Source organism: Durio zibethinus, chromosome 23, assembly GCF_047325235.1.
Source record: "Durio zibethinus cultivar Kanyao isolate XHJ-2024 chromosome 23, ASM4732523v1, whole genome shotgun sequence".
Classification (NCBI taxonomy): domain Eukaryota; kingdom Viridiplantae; phylum Streptophyta; class Magnoliopsida; order Malvales; family Malvaceae; genus Durio; species Durio zibethinus.
Window position 1 is genome coordinate 15,079,279 of NC_143184.1, and position 7,500 is coordinate 15,086,778.

The 7,500-nt window shown below is 52.5% G+C and overlaps 3 non-coding genes and 1 pseudogene across 3 annotated transcripts in view; all 4 read right to left on the reverse strand.

Moving 5' to 3' along the window:
* LOC149512315 (25S ribosomal RNA) overlaps positions 1-764 on the reverse strand; it is a 3,388-nt gene extending 2,624 nt beyond the window's left edge. Inside the window, exon 1 of the ribosomal RNA XR_016332951.1 lies at positions 1-764. This exon is cut by the window's left edge and continues 2,624 nt beyond it. This is a non-coding gene — a ribosomal RNA (25S ribosomal RNA).
* Positions 765-1,002: 238 nt separating this feature from the next.
* Positions 1,003-1,158, reverse strand: LOC149512316 (5.8S ribosomal RNA). The gene has a single exon (XR_016333013.1). It is a non-coding gene; the product is annotated as a 5.8S ribosomal RNA (ribosomal RNA).
* Positions 1,159-1,452: 294 nt separating this feature from the next.
* Positions 1,453-3,253, reverse strand: LOC149512317 (18S ribosomal RNA; annotated as a pseudogene).
* Positions 3,254-7,092: 3,839 nt separating this feature from the next.
* The window catches only part of LOC149512318 (25S ribosomal RNA), a 3,362-nt gene continuing 2,954 nt past the window's right edge, over positions 7,093-7,500 (reverse strand). The window contains exon 1 of the ribosomal RNA XR_016332966.1: positions 7,093-7,500. This exon is cut by the window's right edge and continues 2,954 nt beyond it. This is a non-coding gene — a ribosomal RNA (25S ribosomal RNA).

The window sequence follows — 7,500 nt, forward strand, 5'->3', positions numbered from 1 at the left end:
TCGGTCGATGGTGCACCTGTGAGGGATCCTGCTAATCAGCTTTCTTGTGCCTTACGGGTTTCCTAGCCCGTTGACTCGCATGCATGTCAGACTCCTTGGTCCATGTTTCAAGATGGACCGAATGGGGAGCCCGCAGGCCGATGCCTGGAGCACGCTGGTGTCGGGGCACAGCGAGACGGTGCATGCTACGTTCCACAATCGTAGGGACGACGTCTTCGGGGGCACATCGAAAGCCCGAGCTTAGGTCACCGTCGTGACCCGCATCGATCTATGCCCCGAGTCGATCGACGGATCGGCTCTCGTCATTCCAAATCTGATAGGGGTGCATCGTCGGCCCCCATCCGCTTCCCTCCCAAAAATTTCAAGCACTCTTTGACTTTTTTTTCAAAGTTTTTTTCATCTTTCCCTCGTGGTACTTGTTCGTTATCGATCTCTCTCCCGTATTCAGCCTTAGACGAAATTTATCACCCGATTGGGGTTGCATTCCCAAACAACCCGACTCACGGACAGTGCCTCGTGGTGCGATAGGGTCCGGGCACAACGGGGCTCTCACCCTCTTTGGTGCCCTTTTTCAGGGGACTTAGGCCCGGTCTGCCACTGAGAACGCTTCTCTATACTACAATTCGGACGTCAGGGGCACCAGATTCTCAAGTTGGGCTCTTTCCGGTTCGCTCACCGTTACTAGGGGAATCCTGGTAAGTTTCTTTTCCTCCATTAATTGATATGCTTAAACTCAGTGGGTGATCCCACCTGACCTGGGGTCATGACGCAAGCATTGACCGAGCCATGTGGAGGGTCCGAAGGGGTTTGAGTGGACAACGAGCACGTGTCACTGGGGATGAGGCACGCCAGGAGCTCTACCACCAACGATCATGGCACTGTCGTTGTCGGGGACTCGCTTTTGGGCCAACCGTAACCCACGAGATCACGGGAGGCCATCTTTCGCCCGCCCCCTTCCCCTGGAGCTCGAAGGGTAGAGGGTCGGAGGGGGGCGAGGGTGCATGACACCCAGGCAAGCGTGCGCTCGACCTAATGGCTTGGGGCGCAACTTGTGTTCAAAGACTCGATGGTTCATGGGATTCTGCAATTCATACCAAGTATCATATTTCACTACGTTCTTCATCGATGTGAGAGCTGAGATATCCGTTGTCGAGAGTTGTTTCATTTTTTCATGAAAAAAGGAGTCGCGGCGCCACCTGCGTACACACTGCGGACGGGATGGCGACGGCGCGCGTGCTCCGTTTTCGTTTCAGTTCCTTGGCACGATTCACGTCGAGGGTTCATTGTTCGATGGTGGGCGAGATGAAGCCGATCGTTCCACTCGCCCCATAGGGGGGACGAAGCGACCGTCGCACCCTCCCAGGGCTGGAGGGGGCTCGAGGCTCGGGGGCACCCTCACCCCCTCGGTGTTTCATTAATGCATCATGGGTTGTCCGTCAAGCGGGGTTTCAACAATGATCCTTCCGTAGGTCCACCTACGGAAACCTTGTTACGATTTCTCCTTCCTCTAAATGATAAGGTTCAGTGGACTTCTCGTGACGTCACAGGTGGCGGACCATCCACGTCACCGCGATTCAAACACTTCACCAGACCATTCAATCGGTAGGAGCGACGGGCGGTGTGTACAAAGGGCAGGGACGTAGTCAATGCGAGCTAATGACTCGTGCTTACTAGGAATTCCTCGTTGAAGACCAACAATTGCAATGATCTATCCCCATCATGATGAAATTTCAAAGATTACCCGGGCCTATCGACCAAGGCTATAGACTCGTTGAATACATCAGTGTAGCACGCGTGCGACCTAGAACATCTAAAGGCATCACTGACCTGTTATTGCCTCAAACTTCCTTGGCCTAAGTGGCCATAGTCCCTCTAAGAAGCTAGCCACGAAGGATCACCTCCGTGTAGCTAGTTAGTAGGCTGAGGTCTCGTTCGTTAACAGAATTAACCAGACAAATCGCTCCACCAACTAAGAACGGCCACCACCCATAGAATCAAGAAAGAGCTCTCAGTCTGTCAATCCTTACTATGTCTGGACCTGGTAAGTTTCCCCGTGTTGAGTCAAATTAAGTCGTAGGCTCCACTCCTGGTGGTGCCCTTCCATCAATTCCTTTAAGTTTCAACCTTGCGACCATACTTCCCCTGGAATCTAAAGACTTTGATTTCTCATAAGGTGCTGATAGAGTCCTAAAAGTAACATCCACTGATCCCTGGTCGGCAACATTTATGGCTGAGACTAGGACGGTATCTGATCGTCTTCGAGCCCCCAACTTTCGTTCTTGATTAATGAAAACATCTTTGGCAAATCTTTTTGTACTTGTTCGTCTTTCATAAATCCAAGAATTTCACCTCTGACTATGAAATACGAATGGCCCCGACTGTCCCTGTTAATCATTACTCCGATCCCGAAGGACAACATAATAGGACCAAAATCCTATGATGTTATCCCATGCTAATGTATACAAGCATAGGCCTGCTTTCAGCACTCTAATTTCTTCAAAGTAATAGCGTTGGAGGAATAACCTAGGTAATTAAGTCCAGGAGCACATCATCGATAGTAGGGATGAGTAGACCGATACTCATCGTGAGGCGGACCGGACGACCCAACCCTAGTTCCAACTATGAGCTTTTTAACTGCAACAACTTAAATATACGTTATTGGAGCTAGAATTACCGTGACTATTGGCACTAGACTTGCCCTTCAATGGATCCTCGTTAAGGGATTTAGATTGTACTCATTCTAATTACCAGACTCATAGAGCTCGGTATTGTTATTTATTATCACTACCTCATCGTGTCAGGATTGGGTAATTTACGCGCCTACTACCTTCCTTGGATGTGGTAGCCATTTTTCAGGCTTCCTCTCCAAAATCGAACCGTAATTCTCTGTCACTCGTCACCACCATAGTAGGCCACTATCTTACCATCGAAAGTTGATAGGGAAAAAATTTGAATGATGCGTCACCGGCACAAAGGCTGTGCGATCCGTCGAGCTATCATGAATCATCAGAGCAACGGGCATAGCGCGCGTCGACCTTTTATCTAATAAATGCATCCCTTCCAGAAGTCAAGGTTTGTTGCACGTATTAGCTCTAGAATTACTATGGTTATCCGAGTAGTAGATACCATCAAACAAACTATAACTGATTTAATGAGCCATTTATAGTTTCACAGTCTAAATTAGTTCATACTTACACAAGCATGGCTTAATCTTTGAGACAAGCATATGACTACTAGCAGGATCAACCAGGTAGCATTCTTTCGGGACGTTGGCACCACGTGGGCCTCGATGCACCGATCGAGCGACAGAGAGAGCCCGACATGGAGTGCAAGCATCGTACGTGTCGAGCATATAAAATGTGTAGCATCGAACGAACGGGGGCCGAGAGCCCGCGCTCGCTACATGTTTTGCATTCGAGAGCACGATCCAATGCCGGTGCACCATTGCAGCCATGGAGGATTGGGTGGCACGTTTGGGACACCGACCATGATTGACGTCCGACTCGTGGCCCCTCGGGACATGAGACGGATGAAGGATGGTGAGACATCCGGTTTCCATCGATTTAGGTATGCAACACAGGATCCCGATCGTGCCCCCTGGGTATGATGACCGCATGGAAGGAGATTGAAGAGGATGACGGGTTGACAGTTTGATGCATCGAGCACGGAGCCTACCAACACGCACAACCATAGCACCACTCATATACCCATTACGTACAAGTGGCAGCATCCATGTGCGTCGATCCACAACCCGCCCGATCGATTACTCAATGAGCGAGCGGAGAAAACGACGTGCGAGGCCACGCCACAACTGCTTGGCACGAGAAAAACATGAGCAAGGGCCACGAGACTGCCCCTGCCATCCGACAGGCAATAACAAAGTGACACCACCAATGCTTGGCTCGACCGGGACCGCATGCGTGAGCTCTGCTGACACCACCCCAGGGGGATGTTGCCCAATTCAAGGACTTGTTCTTGGGGTCTCGGGTAGCATCGGCTACGTGCACGACCTCGTCAAGGCCTACTCATTTTTGTGGTCGACGAGAAGGGACCGCGAGACCGTCAAATACCGAAAGACCTGGCCGGGCCAAGCTCGCAATCGCGGCTTCTGCTCGTACCACCCCATGGAGCCATTGCCCGATTCAAGGACTTGGTCTGGGGTCTAGGGCAGCATCCACCGCGTGCACAGGCTCGAGCTCAGCTCCCTTTTTTTGCATGCATGCCAACCAGTTGAGGCCATGGGTCCCTACCGGTCACTGGAGCAGCCAGTTGTCAGACAAAATGGTCGAAAGGCATGCACGCCCTATATTTTGCTCGAGGGACTTTACCTTGGGTGTACGCAATGAGAGGCCCATCATGCACACCAACTCCCCCCGTAAGGGGGGAGAGGGGATGCCGGACCACCACCCCCTAAAAAGCATTAGAGATTTTACAGATATGCTACTAGTAGATGTTAAAGTGTCTGAAACGGGGACACTTTTTCCAAATAGGCATATCTCGCACCGAGGGTGAGCAGGTGCCGATGGTGGTTGGGGCATGTGCTCGCACCAAGGGCTAGCACGTGCCGATGGTGGTCGATGCGACTGCCCACACCAAGGGCCAGCATTTGTCAATGGTGGTCGAGGTAACCGCCCGTACCAGATCGAGGCATGTGCCCACACCAAGGCCTAACATGTGTCGATGGTGTTCGAGGCAATCGCCCGCACTAAGGCCCGAAATGTGCCGATGGTGTTCGATGCAACTGCTCACACCAGGGGCCATCTTCTGTCGATGGTGGTCGAGGCAAGAGCCCGTACCAAGGGTCAACTTGGGCCGATGGTGCTCGAGGCAACCGCCCGCACCAAAACCCAGCACGTGTCGATGGTGTTCAAGGCAACCGCTCGCACCAGGGGTCAGCATGTGCCAATGGTGTTCGAGGCAACTGCCCACACCAGGGGCCATCTTCTGTCGATGGTGGTTGAGGCAAGAGCCCACACCAAGGACCGACTTGTGCCGATGGTGTTCAAGGTAACCGCCCGCACCAAGGCTCCGCATGTGCCGATGATGGTCGAGACAACCGCTCGTACCATGACCCAGTATGTGCCGAAGGTGTTCGATGCAACCGCCCACACCAGGGGCCATCTTGTGCGGATGGTGATCGAGGAAACCATCCGCATCAGGGCCCAGCTTGTGCCAATTTTGATCGAGGCAAGTGCCCGTACCAAAGGGCAGCCTGTGCCGATGTTGGTGGATGCATGTGCCATCACCATGGGCTATCATACGCCATTGATGGTCGAGGCCTTGGCCAAAGTTCAATTTTGAGCCACGGTGCACATGCTGGACTCAGGCATGTGCTGGTGCCACATTCTTTTTGCCCGGGGCACCATCGTCGGAGAACCTAACCAGCGGCATTAGGGGTTCCGACAATTGGGGGGGCCGAGGGGGTGTGCGCACATGATGTGCGATGGGTGCTGGTACTTGGCCCTTATATTTGCCCCCTATCCCTCATCAAGCCTCGAAAACTCACACCACCATAAAGAGCATTTGAGATTTTATAGGTTTGCTACCGGTAACCATTAAAGTGTCTAAAATGGGGACACTTTTTTCAAACGGTCACAAAATCTTTTCCACTTCGAGTTTTTAGCTGAATTTTTTTGTGCATGCCAAAAAAAATACAAGGATCATGTCTACAAAATTTGGAGCCAAAAATCCTTCTAAAAAATTTAAAAAAATCCAAACTGCAAAAAGTCTCAAAAATTGTGAAAAATAGAAAACGGGTTGTCTTGCCACGAAACTTCACATGAAGGCTTAGGGGACCATTGTATGAATTTACAAGCCATAAAAATGGCATTGGCATGGTAGAAATATGATCGATCCATGGCTTGCGCATCCCATCTCTCTGGCCAGCGTAGTGCCCGTCCGTTCGTTTCATGGGTTGACTTAGGCATACGGAGTTCATTCCCAGTCTAAGATCAGACCAGATCGAGGGTTGCAATAGTAGGACCCACAGCAGGATCGACAGCACACAGAGGGGGATCGGGCCGATCCCCGGCTTGCACATTCTGCCTCTTTGGCCGACTGAGCGCCCGCACGCTCGTTTTATGGGTTGACTTAGGCATACGGAGTTCATCCCCATTCTAAGCAAGTCTCGTTCATTCCCAGTCTAAGATCGGACCGGACCGAGGGTTACTATAGCAGGACCAGCAGCAGGATCGGCAGCACGTAGGGGGGACCGGGCCGATCCCTGACTTGCACATTCTGCCTCTCCGATCGGTTGAGTGCTCGCACGCTCGTTTCATGGGTTGGCTTAGGCATACAGAGTTCATTCCATGTCTAAGCCCCAGTCGAACCAAGGGTTGTGGTAGCGGGATCAGTAGCGGGATCGGTAGCACGTAGAAAGGGACCGGGCCGATCTCTGGCTTACGCATTATGCCTCTTCGACCGGCTTAGCGCCCGTACGCTAATTTTGTGGGTTGACTTAGGCATACGGAGTTCATTCCCAGTTTAAGCATACGGAGTTCATTCCCAGTTTAAGCATACAGAGTTCATTCCTAGTCTAAGATTGGATTGGCAATGGGATCGACAGTAGCATGTAGAGGGGGACCGGGTCGATCGTCGACTTGTGCATCCTACCTTTCCGACCGGCTAAGCGCCTGTACGCTCGTTTCGTGGGTTGTCTTAGGCATGCGGAGTTTATTCCCAATCTAAGCCCTAATCGGATCGAGGGACCCGCAGCGGGATAGACAGCACTTAGAGGGGGGTCGAGTCGATCCTCGACTTGCGCATTCTGGCTCTCCGTCGACTGAGCGCCCACACGCTCATTTCATGGGTTTACTTAGGCATACGTAGTGCGTTCTCGGCCTCGAGCAACCAAGGGCCAGAGGCTATCGACGACGTTTGGGGCAACAACCGAGGGGGACCAGTAGCGGGATCCTTGGTCGGCTTACTCATCCCGCCCTAAGCGGTCGGTTCGGTGCTCGCACGCTCATTTCGATAGCCAACCAGGGTGAGCAGAGTTCGTTCTCGATCAGGATCGAGGGACGGGGGGCCCCGGGTCATTCCCAACCCCGGAGGGGGGCGACGTGAAAAGAAGGAAGGTCTGCGAGGGAAGGGATGAATCAAAGTGACAAAGGGCTGAATCTCAGTGGATCGTGGCAGCAAGGCCACTCTACCACTTACAATACCCCGTCGCATATTTAAGTCGTCTGCAAAGGATTCTACCCACCGCTCGGTGGGAATTGAGCTCCAAGGAGCTCGCGCGGCTCGTCCGCCGCAGGGGCTGCACCTAAGACACGTGCCCTTGGGGGCCATGGGCCCCTACTGTGGGTCGGCAATCGGGCGACGGGCGCACGCGTCGCATTTAGCCCGGATTTTGACTTAGAGGTGTTCAGTCGTAATCCAGCGCATGGTAGCTTCGCGCCACTAGCTTTTCAACCAAGCGCGATGACCAATTGTGCGAATCAACGGTTCCTCTCGTACTAGGTTGAATTACTATCGTGACGTCGCCATCAGTAGGGTAAA